This window comes from Macaca nemestrina, chromosome 10, assembly GCF_043159975.1.
Source record: "Macaca nemestrina isolate mMacNem1 chromosome 10, mMacNem.hap1, whole genome shotgun sequence".
Classification (NCBI taxonomy): Eukaryota; Metazoa; Chordata; class Mammalia; order Primates; family Cercopithecidae; genus Macaca; species Macaca nemestrina.
In genome coordinates, this window is record NC_092134.1 from 32,272,485 (window position 1) to 32,291,537 (window position 19,053).

Sequence of the window (19,053 nt, forward strand, 5' to 3'; positions counted from 1 at the left end):
CGGGAACGCTTTTAGGACAGAATTTTGAATAGGAATAAGAAATAATTGCTTGTAGTACACGGTGTAGCTTGAATACCCCGTATCTCTCTCCTCTTTTTCTGCTAACAGCAATCTTAATTTTTCTTGGGGGCCTGCCTTCCCTCCTCTACTTCCATGTAATTGATGTAAAATGGACCCACCCCATATCCAGCTCCAAATGGGGGCAAGTGACTCAAGCCTGTCAGAATTAGAATACTGACTTTCAAGGGCCAATTAGAATATCACATTCCCATGGCCACTGTGATTGGTTCAAGTATGGGCACAAGACATTGTTAGAGTCATATTTTGGAACTTTTGCTGCAGTGACCTGGAGAAAGGTATTCAGATGGCTAGAGTCACTGTCAGTCACCTTGCAACTAAAAGTGGACAGCCTGCTGTAGAAGGAAGCCAACCTAGAGGAAAACAGATGGAAAACAGATTGGAATAATTCGGAGGAGCTCTGATGACACTGTTCGAGCTCCCTGGATCAAACTGTGCCTGAAGAAATTTTCTTTTGCTCAAGGCACTTTGAATAAAAGATCTTACCATCAGTGATATACCAAGACAGGGCAGTGAGATCAGTTCACTGTGGGTACAGGCATTACAGGGTACTTTATAAAGAATTTGAAAACAATAATAAAACCCATCATGAGTCATTCTGCTTTTTATTATTACCATTTCTGGCAATTTTAAACCTTATCGAAATACTCTGTCCCAAAAATCTTTTTAATGGGCAAAGTTTTAAGTAATTGCTGCAATTATTTTTAAGTTTTAATAATATAATGCACATATATTTGTACATAATGAATACATAATACATAATATACTAAGTTAACCCTTTTAATCATCTATAAATAAACTTTATTCTAATTGTAAATTAATTCAGAGACCTCTCAACTATATAGTCAGTTTCCAGATATGAGTGAACTCAGCTGAAAGCCTTCATTTCAAGAGTAAGATTGTTACGGAAACTCAAAAGAGGTAGACTCAACTCAGCCTAGGGGAGTTAGGAGAGGCTTCCTGGTTAGAGTCAACACTTGAGCTGAGTATTGAAAGTCAATGCCTTCATTTCATGCCTGAATTATTATCTAACAGATGCCTAACTGGTCACCCTTTTTCTGTTCTGGCCACCCTACAGTCTGTTCTTACCACATCAGCCTCTTAAGGCACCCTCTGCTCAAAAACTCACAACAGCTTCCCACTTTAGTCAGGCTAAAGACTAAATTACACTGACCAAAAAGCCCTACAAGATCTGTATAATCCACTTCAGCCCACCCTGCTCCGATCCCCAATTACTCTGGCCTGCTTCCTCTTTTTGAAGTTGCCAAGGACTCTCCTGCATCAGCTCCTGCTGTCCCCTCTGTTGGGAACCCTTCCAGCTCATCTTCACCCCATGTGCTCATGGCTTTCTTCATCACTTCCTTAAGGTTTCAGCTCTGTTTACCTAACACCTTGTCAGTTAGGCTTTTCCTGTCCTGAAATGATTAGTAGCACTGTCCCACTCTACTTCCATAAATATAATCCCTCTTCCCTCTTTACTATTCACTGTAGCACTTACAGCTGCCTGACTTACCATATACAGTCATGCACTGCATAATGACGTTTCAGTCAATGATGGACAAATATATGATGGTGGTCCCATGAGATTATACTGAAGCGGAAAATTCCTATTACCTAGTAATGTCATAGCCATCATAATGACACAGGGCAATGCATTACTCACATGTTTGCAGTGATACTGATATGAACAAACCTACTGTGCTGCCAATTGCATAAAAGTGTAGCACATACAATTATGTCCAGTACATAATACTTAATAATGATAATAAAGGCCAGGTGCAGTGGCTTATGCCTGTAATCCCAGCACTTTCGGAGGCCAAGGTGGGCAAATCACCTGAGGTCAGGAGTTGAAGACCAGCCTGGTCAACATGGTGAAATCCCATCTCTACTAAAAATACAAAAATTAGCTGGGCGTGGTGGCAGGCGCCTATAATCCCAGCTACTTAGGAGACCAAGACAAAAGAATCACTTGAACCCAGGAGGCGGACGTTGCAGTGAGCCGAGATTGCGCCACCACACTCCAGCCTGTGCAACAAAGCAAAATCTGTCTCAAATAATAAAATGAAGGAAAATAAAAAACTATGTTACTGGTTTATGTATTTACTGTACTATACTTTTTATTGTTATTTTGGAGTATATTCCTTCTATTTATTTAAAAATTTAACTGGGTGTAGGCACATGCCTGTAGTACCAGCTACTCCAGAGGCTGAGGTGGGAGTATCACTTGAGCCCAGTTGTTTGAGGCCAGCTTGGGCAACATAATGAGACCCCCTGTCTCTAAAAGAATACAAATTTAAAAATTAAAATTAAATTAAATTTAAAAGTTAGCTAGAAAGCAGATTCAGGCATGTCCTTCAAGAAGTATTCCAGAAGGCACTGTTATCATGGATGACAGCTCCATGCATGTTATTGCCCCTGAAGACCTTTAGTAGCATAAGATGTGGAGACAGAAGACAGTGATACTAATGTTTCTGACCCTGTGTAGGCCTATGCTAATGTGTGAGTTTGTGTCTTAGTTCTTAACAAAAAAAGTTTAAAAAATAAAAATTCAAAACAGAAAAATATAGAATAAGAATGCAACGAAAGAAAATATTTTTGTACACCTGTACAATGTGTGTTTAAGTGAAATATTATTACAAAAGAGTTAAAAACATTTTTAAATAAGTTTACACAGCAAAAAGAGCAAGCTAAGGTTAATTTAATAGTGAAGAAAGAACAAATTTAAATAATCTTAGTGTAGCCTAAATGCAGAGTGTTTATAAAGTCTATAGTAGTATATGGTAATGTCCTAGGCCTTCATATTCATTTATCACTTACAAACTGATTCATCCAGAGCAATTTCCTGTCCTACAAGCTTAATTCATGGTAAGTGTCCTATACAAGTGTACCATTTTGTATCTTTCATACTGTATTTTTATTCTTCCTTTTTATGTTTAGATATGTTTAGATACACAAATACTTATCACTGTGTTACAACTGCCTATACTATTCAGTACAGTAACATGTTGCCCAGGTTTGCAGCCTAGGAGCAATAGACCATATCACATAGCCAAGGTGCATAGCAGGCTATACCATCTAGTTTAAGTACATACTGTTGAGAGGTGAAGCCAGCTGGACTTCCTGGGTCGAATGGGGACTTAGAGAACTTTTCTGTATTACAAGAGGTTTGTAAAATGCACCAATCAGCACTCCGTAGCTACCTAGAGGTTTGTAAAATGGACCAATCAACACTCTGTAAAATAGACCAATCAGCACTCTCTAAAATGGACCAATGGACGTGGGTGGGGCCAAATAAGGGAATAAAAGCTGGCCACCCCAGCTAGCAGCGGGAACCTGTTGGGGTCGCCTTCCACACTGTGGAAGCTTTGTTCTTTCGTGCTTCACAATAAATCTTGCTGCTGCTCACTCTTCACATCCATGCCATCTTTAAGAGCTGTAACACTCACTGCGAAGGTCCGCAGCTCCATTCTTGAAGTCAGCGAGACCTTGAACCCGCCGGAAGGAACGAACTCTGGACACACTGTGATATTCTTACAATGATAAAATCACTTAACGATGCATTTCTCAGAAAATATTCTCATTGTTAAGTGATGCATGACTGTATTTACTTTTGTATTTATCATCTGTCTCTTCCAATGAAATACAAGTTCCAGGAAACCTGTACTCACAAGGCTCTGAACAATGCCTGGTATAGAGGAGGCTCTTAAGAAATATTTAAGAATGAATTAATGAACCTGGGGAATTGCATTTTGGGCAATGGAGAAACTGCTTAGACAGGACAGAGACGTAGGAAAGTAAGTTTCATTTAGAGAATCTAAATTTAGGAAGAAGGAAATAGGCGAGCAGGGACCTTATGACAACAGCCTTGCGTACATGTATGTTCCCAGATGCCTGAAATCCTTCTTGGGAAGAAACAGATAAAATACGAGCTGGCAGGGGCCAAGGAGTAATGTGGAGCTTTCACTAGACCAAGGAGAGCACACAAAGCAGCCACATTGGTAATTTCCCAACACCTCAAAATAACATGTGTTAGGCAGTTTTAAAATCAAATGAAACTCTTCACAATCCCTGGTGAGATAATCAACCTTGAATTAATAACTATACATTGGCCAAGCTTTAGCATCAGAATTTCCCCCTAATTATAATGCCCAGTGGAAAGGTGGTCATGATGCAAGCTCAGCATCAAACTCCAAACCAGTTTACCTGCAAATGTATCATCCCTCCTGCCAAAGGTGAAATAATGGTACTTCCTTAAGTAAGGCTTTAAAGGCCCTGGTGGCAGGAAAAAATACAACTTGAGGGTCCACATTAAACTGCTTCTTTGTGCCTGAAAAATTAGCTCAGTAGCTACCAAGGGGATGAAATGTTGGAAATGCACTTTGTACAATTATTTGTGATTGTACAAAGAGAATTTCCAATGTTAATTAATGTTATTATAGGTGCTGAATGAATTTTAATGACAGGTGCTGAACATTTGGTACAGATATTAACAACGTTAATATCCGTACAAATATTTATTCAGCACCTCTCATGTGCCAGGCAGTTTTTCAGTCCTCTTCACTAATCTAATAGTATTAAGTGCCCATTAAATGCCATACCTAGTGCCAAGTGCCAGGATTCAAAAAGAACGAGACCTTATCTCTGCCCTCACAGTCTCTGAAGCAGTGGCAGATCTATTATAAAACACAGAACTATTGTGTGATAGGTTAGATGCTACTATATGGATGCAGACAAAATGCATTCTTTTAGACTGAATGCTTTAAAAACACTTTAAATGTTTAAGTCTTCTATTATCTTTGATCCATGTATAGGAGGAATTATGAGATCTGAATCTCTTAACCATATGAGATTCTACATGCTATTCCCCAAATCTCAGTGACTTAAAACAACAAAGGTTTCTTTCTTGCTCATGTTATCTGTCCCTATGAGTCAGCTGGTGTGGGGAGGGTGCTCTGTTCACACTGTCACTTAAAGACTCAAGTTGATAGAGCAACTACTGTCAAAAATAAGACATCAAAGTATGCTCTTAAAGCCATTGGCTTTTAAAGCTTCTTCTCAGAAGTGACACCTGTCACTGCCACTCACATTTAATTGGCTAAAACAAGTCAAGTCATACGGCCATATCCGAGTTCAGTGGAGTGCAGAAGAGCCTGGACTGAACTATACTAGCATGGAATTATACTGTGTTATGGCCCAAGAAAGGAAGGGAGCCATATACTCATGAACAGCCCTAAAGACTACCACAAGAAATGGTAATGTGAAAGTGCCATTCTCTAATTTGTTTCTTATGTTACTTTTTTGCCCTAAGACTTGACTTCCTTGAGCATTCCTTTTCTTCTCTGGCAGATGAAAATCCAGATACACAATGACTCCTTTTGTGAAAATCTAGTACGTGGCACTTCCCTGCTCCTATTTGGCAACTATGGGAATCTTGCTTCCAATATATGTTTGAGTCACTCCTGTTGGGAGTAATTAGAAAATGAGGGAACTGGGGGTGGAAATAGAAAAAGGAAGCAGGGCAGATGGTAGAGTGGTTTTGCAATGAAGCTACTGGCAAGAAATAGGAAGCTGAGGGAAAATGGACCCCAAATCCTACTATGCCCACTTCATATCTGTAAAAAGACAGAAAGCTAAATCTTTTGAGAATTCTAAGTCACACGGGCATTAAATTTTTGAGTGGAGAACCAGGCAAAGAAAATAAAAACAAAAGCTCTTTTACATGCAAAATATCTTTAACAAGCAAAAGAAATCAAGAAAGAATTTTTTTTAATTGAGGGAACTTAAAGTTTCTAAGAAGCAAAGGATACTAAGTAGAAACTAATTATATAATCCACACCCATAGATAGATAGATAGATAGATAGATAGATAGATAGATAGATAGATATAGATATTGCATTGCCAATCTTCTCTATTTGGTATGAGGCCTACAGTTTTATTTTAGCAAAGATAAAATACAGTCATGAGCCTCATAATGACATTTTGGTAAACAATGGACCACATATATGATGGGGGTCCCATAAAATTATAATGCCATATTTTTACTGTACATTTTCTAGGTTTAGACACACAAATACCACTGTGTTAAAGGTTTTTTTTTACAGTATTCAATACAGTAACATGTACAGGTTTGTAGCCTAGAAGCAACAGGCCATACCATAGCTATGTAGTAGGCTATGCTAGCTAGGCTTGTGTAAGTGCAGTCTTTCATGTTCCCACAGTGATGAAATCAGCTAACAATGCATTTCTCAGATGTACAACCATCATTAAGCAACACATGACTGTCTTATTTATACAGGCTTTTATCACCTTCATTTAAGAAATCACTCTTCCCAACTCATGAAATCCTCAATATCAAATTATCCTATCACCAGTTATAGAAATTATATTTGCATACATATATCTCTGCTGAGGAATTAAATGGTCACATTTCATTTTCTTTTCTGGTTCTAGTGGTTTGATTTCAAACGAGGTTTGAGTATTATCAATATTCAAATATTATCTTTAGTGGTTTGGTTTTGTCTTCTCACATTAACGTAGTTAGTAAGAAAATTCTTTCAGAAGAAAAACAGTGATGTATGTTATTTTAGAATTTTGGTTTGAGGAGGCTGTAGTTCTTTCAGAAATTCAGAGGGCTTCAGAGGCAATCCAATTTCTTTCTTTCATCCCACATCCTGCCACTCCTCAAACACAGTGGATATAGAGGACTCAACTTCTTATTTTACACGGATGGTTTAATGATGTCATTGTTTGACAGCTGAACCCAGAAAATCTCAAAGTGGCACCACACTTGTCTGCATATCAGCTTCATGGGGAGGCAATATGGCCTGGAGTTTATAAATGGGGGCTTTGGAGTTGGCATGCCTCAGGGTTTGCAATGGAGTTAGTGACCTTGTGCAAGTAATTACGTGCTCTGTGCCTTTGTTTCCTTGAGTAAGGATTGTGGTAAGGATTAAGTCAGATCACAAATGTAAAGCATTTAACACCCTACATGGAAAACAGTGAGTACTCCATAAATATTAGTTGCTATTATTATCACCTAATGTTGTAATTATTCTGTACTAATGAGGTATACCATCCAAAAAAAATTCTGATTCTGCTTTGTCTGTTGTCCATTTGAGATTGTCCACTTAAGAAGGTTTTCTGAAAATTATTAAATGCATTCTGTATATCTTCAAGCTTCTTAGCAATGAAGAGGAACCACTGAAAACTGGACAATGTGCATGGCCTCTGGCAGTGACCTCCAAATGTCCCTGGATGTCCTCTCAGGCATTTGAGGAACACTTGAGTCTCCATATGACCCATGCTGGTTTTTCCACTGCCACGTGACACCACACTGCATGGCTTCTACTGAAACAAAACAACTACCATCTTAAATCTTGATGAACTGAACTAACTAGAGAGGAAAGAAGAAGTCCACCAGAGAATCATATTTTGCTCTTCTCTCTCTCACATCCTTACTCCCACATCCAGTCAATCAGAAAGTCCTGCCAAGTTTCCCTCTTAAATATTTTAAGATCCTCAGCAGCCCTAAAACATCAAGCCCATACTACTCACCATAACAAACACCATCTAGCCCTGGTTTTATATTCTGCCACTCTCTGCCTCACATGTGATTCTTCCACAATGTGAAGCTGCTCTGAATCCCACATCCACCATGCTGTTTCCGACCCCGTGCCTTTGCTCCGACTGAAACTCCCTTCCCTCACCATGGGTGGGGTATACCTGGCAAGCTTATTCCTATCCATCCTTTACGATTTAACAGAGCCACCATCTTCCACTCTTCATCCTTCTTGCCAAGCTGAAATAGCTTCCCCTCTTCTGTGTTCTCAAAATACCCTTTACCCATTTCTATCATTGTCTTATCCTGCCATTTTACAATTACTGATTTGTTTTTCCCCCAGCTGGCTACAGAAGTTGGCCTTATACTGTATTTACTTTCTATCCTCTAAGCACTTACTATTGAGTTACAAACAGATGCTAAACAAATTTTTCTTGAAAGAGAGAGCAAGTGTGCCTTCAGATACACTCCTAGTGTAAACTTGGAAAAGTTTCTTAATTTCCATAGAAATTGTTTTCATCTATAAAATAGGAGACTGGTGAGTTCTGCCAACCACAAGCTACCATGATTCTACAGTGCATGCTTTTCTTAAACCAGTATTTGCAATTAGTGGCAGAAATGAAAATTCTGGCTGATTACATCCAAAATCCCTTGGCAAAGTACTTCAAAAGTCTCCTACAAGTTGAAGCCTTCCTTCATTTCCCACCTGCTCCTTTCTCTTATCCATTGTTTCAGTCACACCATCGATTTCAATATTTTCCAAATGCACTGTAGACTTTTTCATACCTCTGGCTGTCCATTAAGTTCTCTCAGCCTGGAATATTATCCAGCCTCTCTTTGTACAGGGAAACTCCACCCCTTCCTCTATCCCTTGCTGAAATACAAGCTCTTCTATAAAATTCTTTCTTTGATTAGATTTTGACTGTACCACTTGTTCCATTTATCCTAATATTATAAAAGTTGATAGTATATCTATATCCTTTATTTCACTGTAAATTCCTTGAAACTTGAAGCAGGTCCTATTTGTCACTATGCCACTCAAAATGCACAGAACTTCCCAAACAGTTGGTATTAAATTTATGTCGGTGTGTGAATTTATTCCTAATGTCACTGTAAAATGAGAAAAGCCATTCAAAGGTCAAATTGGAAATGCCTGGTTAAGAATTTTTAATTTAACATCCTCTCTTCTGAGATTTTAGCCACAGAAAATAATGCAAACACTATAAATGCAAAAATATTCTGCGGAAATTTGTGTAAACAATGAAAAACAGAAAACAAACTCTGTAAGCATGATAGAGTACACCAATTCAAGAGGCTATCATAGAGCCATTAAAATGGTAATTTGAAGATTACAAAGAAATATGGGCAAAATGTAAACCAGAAGAGAGTTATAACACAAAATTAAATATATGGCATGATTGTAACAACAGCACCCTATGAATAAAGATTTGAAGGATATCTAGAGAATAAAAATAGATCATTTTGCCTCAATATGGGATTATGGGGAAATTTTTCTATTTTTTATAAGCCTCTGATGTTAGCATAAAGTTGTTTTAGTAACTAATAATAAAAGCTAAAGGCAGAAAGTAGAAGAAGTTATTGACAATAAAACAGAAATAAAGGGGAGAAAAGAGGATAGGATGAACCAAAATGTCATTACTAACACATTGTAATGACGCATGCAAATACAACAAAGAAAGCATTACAAAGCCAAGCTTGAAACAAAGAAATGGAATACCCCAGCTATAGACACAAAGAAGGCACTTAATTCCTGACCAAGAGGCAGGAATTGATACACTTGGGGTCCAAATGGACTTCAGATTTAGACTTTAGAACATAGGGGTTTGGGCCATAAAGCACATGAGGAGAGAAAAGAAATGAACTTGGGACCACGTGAGGTGAAAACTAGCATTCAGTATCCCTACACAAAGCCACAGACCTCAAAATGCCACCTAGTCCATGAGAAGCCAGGACACATGAAATCCCCTCCTCAAAAATGTACATACAAACAACAACTATCAAAACTCCTGCAGAAGAGGAACTCACAAAGAAAAGCTATGAAACACAAAAGGAAATGGAACATGCTGGAGAAGATTAAGCAGATAAAAATAGATAATAATTTGTATTCCCACAACTGAAGAAAGGAAAATCTAAAATAGACTATTAGATAAACACGGTGAATGAGTAGAAAGGACTAGGATATAACTCTATGGGAATAAAAGGTTGTTTTGAAAAGGAACAAAAAAGAAACCAACTAAAGAGGGAGTTAATAAGGGAGGTGATATACCTGGTAAAATCATGCAGAATGCAGCACGGAGAAATGAAGAAATAAAAAATATGAAAGATTCATTAAGAAACATGAGGCATAGAATACTCAATGCAGTGTATACATAAATTCTAAAAATAAAAGAGGAGAGAATATTCAAAGTAATGATTGAAAACTTTCCATAATAGAAGGAAAACATGGGTCTCTAGCATTTCTAAACATGCCACAGCTAACACAACAAGTAAAACGGCACTCTTCCAAAGAAAAGAGGAAACAGTTAAAGCAAACAGAAAACAATTATCAACAAGGAAACCATAATTACATTGACAGACTTCTCTCATCAGCTACAAAAGATGACAGAAAGCAATGAAAAAATATCTCCTAAGGACATCCAAAAAGATTATCTTCTAAGAACTAAGAAAAAATAACTATCATTTAGAATTCTATACTTAGTAACACTATATTCATGAATGAAGCAAAACAAAGATATTTTCCAGAAAGTAAGACGGAGAGATTTTATCACTCATAGAACTGTCCATAAAAGATGCTCCTTCTTAGAAGCCAGACGGAATCCGGAAGGAACATGGAAAATGCAAAAACAATAATACATAAATAAACTGGTTGTCATGTTGGTAAGTCTACCTAGAACTGCTGACTAGCTACAAAAACAACAAAATAGTAATAATGGTTTATTTGGGGATTATTAGAAAGCAGGTATAAGTTAAATACTGAACAATTGTAATATTATATATAAGAATGGGAAGATTGTAGTTAAATGGTATTTAGATCCTTGTATTATTTGGGAAGAGGACAGAGCATAGGAGGAGGAATGATTCTCCTCACTGGGCATGACCGGTAGGTGTACAAGGAAGAACCATGTCCTCCTAGGCCTTCTTTTAATTATTTCAGTCAACTGTCAACTTTGCCGTTACTTCCAATGATTTCCAAATTCCTGACTCTAATCATATATAAGTCCCCTTTCCCAGGATCAATGGCAGAAATACTGATAAAACTCCAATGAGAAAATGTTTATGTTTTATTATTTTAATTATTAATTAAATATCCCTAAATAAATGATTAATAGATAAACACTAACACTCCAAAAATTCAGCCTCAGTGGTTGCTTCAGGTAGCTAAGGTAGCTTCAGAGTTCCAGGTACTCTCAAATACCTTCAACTCATTTCAACCAAATGTACACATTACAGAACATATTGCAGAGTCTGAAAGACCATCTGCTTGATGGCCCAAGCCCACAAGGTCCCAGGTATTTGAGGTTGGTGGTGACAATTAATGAACAATTGATATAATCCCCATTTTGGCAGTTTGGTAATATTACAAAGCACACATTCAATGACGTTGCAAATATAGCTCTGAAAATTTTCCTACATATACATGTGCATGCGCAAAATGACATGGGTGAAAAAATGAATTCACAGATATAGAATTTAAATCAGTCACCTAAAAAAATCCATCAATAATGGACTAGTAAAATGAACTGGAATATATCCATAGAGTGGAATACTTTGAAACTATGAAAGAGATAAAAAGAATCTCCTTGTGTACTCACTCATTTATATAGATGTTTGCCAATAAGACAAATCAGTAAGTAAAAAAGCAAACAGACAGTCTGCAGCCTATATTACCATTTATCTTGTGAAAGGTATAAAACTAAAACATTGACTGCCTCTGGGTTGGAGAAATTGGTAGCTGAGAAATGAGGCAGGAAGGAGACTCTTTCTTCCCTATGTACTATTTTATCTTTAGAATTTGTAACATACGATGGTATTACCTATATGAAAATAAAATAAAACACTTGAAAATACATACAGAACAATTTAACTGTATGTTTCTCTGTTTTTCTATTAATATTCCCAATCTCAATTACCATTTATGGCCCAGGTTCTTTTCTATTCCAGTAAAATACATGTCTATTGTAATAGGCAAATGTTTTTCAGCTGAGAACATTAACTACTGCAGGATCTTTTACCCAAAGGACAGGATTATTTTATTTTCAATGACAGTTATTAATTTACATGTTTAACTATGATTTGTTGAGTGCTCTCCACATGCCAACATGTGCACTAGGCCTACAAAGTGGAAAAGATGAAGGTCTTATTTAAAGGAGCTCATAATACAGTAGGAAATACAGAAAATTAAGCAAGCAACTTATTTCATTCATAACTATTTATTTATCCTCACTATGTGCAGGACAAATCAATATAGTATGATAAGTAGGAAAAGAAAGGAAAGAGGTAAGGCACCAGGAGAACCCAGATAAGCCCAGTTCAATCAGAGTAGGTGAGAGAAGTCCAAAAGACAATAGGAATTACCCAGGACATGGAGGGGGCAAGACATGTTCCACCATGTCCAAAAGTTAAGAAAATTCATTGAGCGATCAGTAACCTACAAGTAGTTAGCTTGGCTCAGTGGAAGAGTGTGAGGGGGCCATGTGCAGAAAAGAAGCTGGAGCAATAGACCAGGAGAAGTCAGACCACAAAGGATCATGCTCAAGGTTTGGAATATTAGCCCAAAGACACCAAAGACTCACAAAGGTTTTCAAGCATTTGGGATTCCCAAACAGTAGTTTCCAAACTTGGTTATACATCAGTATCATCAAAAAGAGTCTGATTTTCAGTCCCACCCTAAACTTACTGAATAAGAATTTTAGGGCATGGGTCCAAGAATCTGCACTGTTTAAAAGCTTGCCTGGTGATTCTGATAGTAAACCAACTACAGGATCTAGGCATCTAGGATCTCAGATATATACTCCTCAAGGGTCAAAATACCCTCTTAGTGACTGGAAATGAAACAAGGAAAGCAGTCTCTGCTCCTCCCTCCCAATGCAATTGCTGAGTATAGAAGAAAGTTGGTTTTATTGGGCTATCCCAACACCAGAGACAAAGAAAGCAAAAAGCAGGAACAATGGGATCAATCAAGGCTAGTACTCCAAAGGGGAACATTTGTAAGTCCTATTCTACAGGAGGAAAAAGAAAAAAACAAGTGAAATCTCAGTTGACATAGGTACAAAAATTTCTTCTTACTTTGATTTTTTAAGTCAGTACAAGACACCAAAGCAGAGAGTACAATTTAACATTACTTTTATCTCAGCCACATATCTGGAGTTTAAGACTCATATTTGGCATTCATAGGCAGCACATACAACCTCAATTGGCCTAAAATGGGAAGTTTTTCACCACCTGAGGCAAAATAAGAAGTGGCAACTTGCTTCCTGTACCAAGATAACATGATGCTTACTAAAGACTGGTGAGAGCTTCACATTCACAACTCTTCAATGCTTTAATGCACCACAGTAAACATTCATGTCTATTTTAGGCTTGCCTTCCCTGTAAAAATTCATCTTGGCCACCATTTGAGGTGTTTTGCAAGACATAATTACACAGTAATTCTGACATGAAAACAAAAGAAAGAAATAACGAAAACCAAACTACCATACAAAGATATATTTTTAAACATTTAACAGCCTTCAATATAGATGAGTCACATACTAAATAGAAATACCACCCACAATTCCACCTGATCTGCACAGCGTTTCCTTCCAAAAAAGCTAGCGTGTGTTTATTAAATGTATTCATTCACTCATTCGATAGGTATCTATTGTGCATCCACTCTGTGGCAGACACTGTGATAAGTACAATGAAGTGGTGAATAAAGCAATCCTCTCCCTGCCCTCACTTCACATACTGGTAAAAACAGACATCAGACAAAGCACAATAAGGACATGGGGTAAAGTGCTGTGAATGGAGGCCCAGGATGCTAAGGGAACACATCCTCGGGACCTAATCTGGTCTGGGGGTTATGCAGAGCTTCCCCTGAAGATTTTGCAAAAGTTGTGATTTCAAAAATTAAGTAGGATTTGGGGGGGTGGGGAAGGAAAGAAGAGAAGGAGAAAGAATAAGTGTATGTATAGGTTGGGAAGCAGGGTAGGAAGGGAATAAGATAGACTTGAGGGAACAGCATTAGAAAATGTATAGAAATGAGATAAAACATGGTGTGCTTTAAAAACTGAGAAAATCATTATGGGTTGGCAAAGAAGGAAAAGCAAAACAGTATATAAAGAAAGGTGATAGGAGAGATAGCCAGGGGATACACATGCACAGTATCTGATTAATCTGGAACACTCCCCCGAATTAAGTAGAGATGGGTACTTTTGTCCCAATTTATAATTAACTCTAGAGCATAAAAGTTAAGTGCCTTGGCCAAGGTCACTAAGTCAGAGCAAAGTCAGCAGTCTGCTGCACTAGATCCATTTGTCTAATGATTCCATCACATACTCAAATTCAGGATATTGCTTTAGTCCCAAATTATAAAAAAATTGAATTTTCTGATATTTTAATAGATATTAGCACTAGTAAAATATTTGTTGTTCATAACATCAAATTATTGAGTGATATTTTATTAAGTTTTTTAAAATGTTACCATTGGGGGAAACTGTACATAAGTTCTTTCTGTGTTATTTCTTATAACTTTGTATGAATCAACAGAAATCCAAATAATTTCTGTTGAAACATGGAATTACTGGTTTACCCAAAAACTAACAGTAAGAAGACAAGAGAGGAAAGTAAGATTTTTTTTTTTTTTTGAGGCGGAGTCTCGCTCTGTCGCCCAGGCTGGAGTGCAGTGGCCGAATCTCGGCTCACTGCAAGCTCCGCCTCCCGGATTTAAGCCATTTTCCTGCCTCAGCCTCCTGAGTAGCTGGGACTACAGGCACCCGCCACCTCGCCCGGCTAGTTTTTTGTATTTTTTAGTAGAGACGGGGTTTCACTGTGTTAGCCAGGATGGTCTCGATCTCCTGACCTCGTGATCCGCCCGTCTCGGCCTCCCAAAGTGAAGATTTTTATATACTAGGATGATCTTCATGTTTTTCAGTTTACTACTAATTCATTCAAGGTCTTGGGACACTATAGATTTAATACTAATCAAGGGATTTCTATATGCTAGACGCCTTGCTAGTTAATTTGCAATACCATCTATGCCTCATAACTATAAGATCAATGCCTTATAATTTCATTTTACAGATTAGAAAATAGACACAGAGCAGCTAAATAATTCGCCCAGAGTTTCAAGGGTATGGATGGCAAAGGCAGAACTCAAACCCAGGTCTGTGTGACTCCAAAGCCCTGGTTCCTAAGTTGAAAGCCAGGTCCTGGGTCCTTTCCTTCCATGCATCATTTGCTCCCTTTAGGCATCCATTTCCTCTACTCAATGAAGCTAAACCAGATGAGCTCTCATTTCATTTCATGTTCTAAATGTTTGTTAACTTACACTGAACTCGTAAAGTAAATGCTATATATGCTATCTAAAAACAACACCATAATAAAATATATTACTTTTTTTTTCATTTATTCTCCTCTTTCCTTAGTCTAGATGGCTATTAGAGTGAACTGTAGAGTAAGTATGCTTTTTCTTAGTTCTAAGAAACTCCATGTAGACAACATATTTATATGATTATGTAGATATGTATCACATAGATATAGACATATGTAACATATAGACAATAAAAAGACTCTATGGCAAACATCTTATGCCATAAAAATATAAGCAAATTTATTGGCTCATGTTACTAAAATTTGCAAGGACAGGCAAGTTTCTGTCATGAGTGGATGGTCAAACAACATCCACTTGGGAGGAACAAAGAAGGAAAAGAGATTGTCCTAAGCTAAAAAGAGGTCAGAGACCTTTACCTCAAGCCATTCCTACCCTTTAAACCCCAGAGTACTTACTATATGCCAGCCAGTCCTCTCCCAGGTCAACTTTTCTTTCAGGTGCCATCTCAGAAATGTCTAATATTTCTGTGATGACTCACATCCCCTCCAGGTTCCACCCATTCACAGCTTCTTTGAAGAACTATGTACGCTCACCATCTCCATCTGCTTCCTCACGTCCCATTCACTCTCTCACTCCCTGCAATCTTTTCTCCACCCACCTACACCCTACTCAAAACACTTTTGCTTACAGCACAATGACTTCCATCTGGCCACTATGATGGGCCTTTCCTGCTCTCCCCTTCTTAATCTCCCAGTACATGGTGGACAACTTTCAGAACTTCTGAAAGCTCTTCTCTTGGATTTAGCAATAAAGTATTTGCCCGGTTTTCCCCACCCCTCTGCTATTCCTTTTCAATCTTCAACCTCCTCTTCCTCTACCCATGAATTAAGCTAATTTCTCCAGAGCTTTGTCCTGTGTCCTCTTTTTCTCTCTCTCTATGCTCTGCCTTGTTGATCTCCCCTATTCCCATAACATTAATATTATGAACATGCTAATGCTCCCCAATTTCCCTCTTGCTTTGACTATCTCTCTGGCTGACTATTTGACAACTCCACGTGGATGCCTTGTAAGCTTTTAAAGCCCTGACTTTATTTTTTCATTCCTCACTCTCTATATCTACTCTCTCCAAAAAGCCAGCTCCTCTACTTTTCTAATTTCAACAAAGGGTTCCACCCTCCACCAGATAGGCAGGTCAGAAACATCCCTCTACCTTACCACCCCACAGAGCTGTGTCTATTGGGAGTTCCTGTCACTTCAGAACCCAAAATAAATCTTGACTGTAGTTACTCTTCTCCATCCCCACTTCCCCAACTCTCGTCCAATCCACCCCCCTTTTTCTCCTGGACCAGACTCTTAACTGGCATCCTCACATTCGGTCTGATTTCTTTCCAATACATTATCCTAAGAAGACAGGGGAATTGCTGTGAGATGAAATCCAGAACATGTTACTCTCCTGCTTGCAACCTCTAAATGGCTTCTCAATCCATATTGGATAAAATATAAAATCCAGTTTCCCCTCAGAGAACTCTCCCCAGATCTGAAACTTATCATCATTCCTGTCTCTAAGAGTCTCATTTCCTCCCTCTTTGTACTACCCATTCCATTACCCTGTTCTCTTTTCTTCACAGGCCTTAGCACTATCTGAAATTATCTTTCTGACTTATTCTCTCACTTAAATCTAACCCCCTCCTGTAGAGTGTACACTCCATGAAGGCAGGCACCTTGCATTTACCTCTGTAATTCTAATGCCCAGAACAGTACCTGATATACAGTGGATACTCAATAAATAACTGCTGAATGAATGAATGAAGCACAGACATCTTTGACATGCATTGTCTTGACTTTAGCTGAAAGGAATGAAACTAAACAGGAAGTTTATTTTTAGCTCAGCTTCTATCGGAAGAGAATTATCTAATAACTCCAACATTCTTTCATCCTGGTCAGTTTTTCAACATGAACAACTCATTGTATATTTCAAATTGAAGTCCAAACTCCCACAATCACTCTCAGATTATTCCATTCTCTTCTATCAGCATGGGATAATTATTTATTCTAAAATGACTGGTTGAGCCATTCCTCTCTCCTTATTCAAAAGTCTAACCAACTTAAAAGTGATTTTGTATATATTTGAAGGAGTAGTAATCATTCTTAACAACAACAGGATTTTATGTGATCATGTCATCGTTTACCTGTCTTCTAAATTACAGGGTACTTTTACAGAGTACTTTTAAAGGGTGCTTCTTTGATATTGGTAAGGCCCTTTATTCTGTTGAACATCTTGATGAATGTTTGAATATGTAAGTTCGGGGCGAGAAGTTGAGGATAGTTAAACTGCTGTATAAAAAGACATTGAAACTCTCAGGAACAGAAAGTGTGAAGGATATTTTCTGAATATAGATTAGAAATATTTTTACAGAGTTACAATATTATAGTTAGGGGAATATCGACAGTCCAGATACTTGTTTAGCGAATCTGTTCATTCTTGACTTACCTTGACAATAATTTCTTCTCTCAGAATCATGATATTGATGCTGATAATGATTATGGTAACCACTAGCAATTATCGAGGACTAAAAATACACCAACACAGCCCTAAAGCACTTGGTGTGCACTATTTCAGTCTTCGTAACAATTTGCCTACAGCCAACCCAGAGCGTAAGCAGTGGAGTTGGACTTGAACCCAGATTTTCCCATGGTCTCAATTGCTATGTTATAAAAGAAGATTAACAGCTCCTCTATCATAATTCTTACAAGAAGTCACTGGAAGGTGATGCTGGTGTGACAGAAATTTTGGAGGAAATAAATTATGTCATCCTGGAGCTTGTGAAAGAGAAAAGCTGAATTAAGACATAAATTTAGAATATATCATGGTTCGAAAGTTTGTGTCCCCTCCAAAAGTCTTGTTGAAACTTAATCCTCCGTGCAACAGTATTAAGAGGTGGGGCCTTTCGGAGGTGGTTAGACCATGAGGGCCCCACTCTTATGGAGAGAATTTGTGCCTTATAAAAGGGCTAAAGGGATTGAGCTAGGCCCCTTTGCCCTTCCACTTTCACCATGTAAGGACAAAACAACAAGGCACCATCTTGGAAGCAGAGAACACCCCTCACCAGACATTGAATCTGCTCATGCCTTGATCTTGAACTTCTCAGCCTTGAGAACTGTGAGAAACAAATTCCTATTATCTTTACATTACCCACCAGTCTAAGGTATTTTGTTATAGCAGTGCACATGAACTAAGACAGGATCTTAATAAAAGTGTTTATTAAAATTAGAAGTAAACCTAGCATGATGTTAGGCTCAGAAGTTCTAAATAGGAATCTACCAACTTCAGAAAGGAATCAGCCTCTAAAAAACGACATTTCAAACAGGCACACACATACACACACACACACACACACACACACACACACTTGCAAACAGCTGCAGAGGGGAGACAAAAGAGCAGACTTCCAGAGAAAATAATGTGGTCACAGAGGAAACTTTCTGAGGGGTTCAGGCTTCAAAACAACCACATAAAAGATGGAAGGAGAATCATATAACAAAGAATGAAATATAAGAGTAGCACTGACCTATATGAAGAATGTCAGAAAAGTTCAACTAAAGCCAGGAATGAGCTGGAGCCTGTGAAAAATGCCAAAGATGACAAAAACGTTAGGCTGCAAAAACAAAAAGAAAAGACACTCAGAGCCAGAAAATAAATAAAGAATATTATTGTCCTTGGCTTTCAGTAGGGGGTGGATATTTACCAGTTGTTTGGCATTTGTCAGAAGCTACACAGGGAATTTGGCTGAGACCGTGCCAGTGTTGGGCCCACCAATCTTGCTGACTCACTCTCAGGAAGATTCCAGATCCCCCAAAGAGACC

At 38.0% G+C, this 19,053-nt stretch overlaps 1 protein-coding gene across 6 annotated transcripts in view; it reads right to left on the reverse strand.

Annotated features, from left to right (window-relative positions):
* The window catches only part of LOC105493844 (anoctamin 4), a 380,690-nt gene that overhangs the window by 251,811 nt on the left and 109,826 nt on the right, over nt 1–19,053 (reverse strand). The window contains exon 2 of one of the 6 annotated variants that reach the window (XM_011761785.3): nt 18,759–18,810. The exons of the other annotated variants lie outside the window; for them this stretch is intronic. The gene's annotated coding sequence lies outside the window, so the exon portion shown is untranslated. The remainder of the gene's footprint in view (nt 1–18,758; nt 18,811–19,053) is intronic. 6 annotated transcript variants of the gene reach the window in all.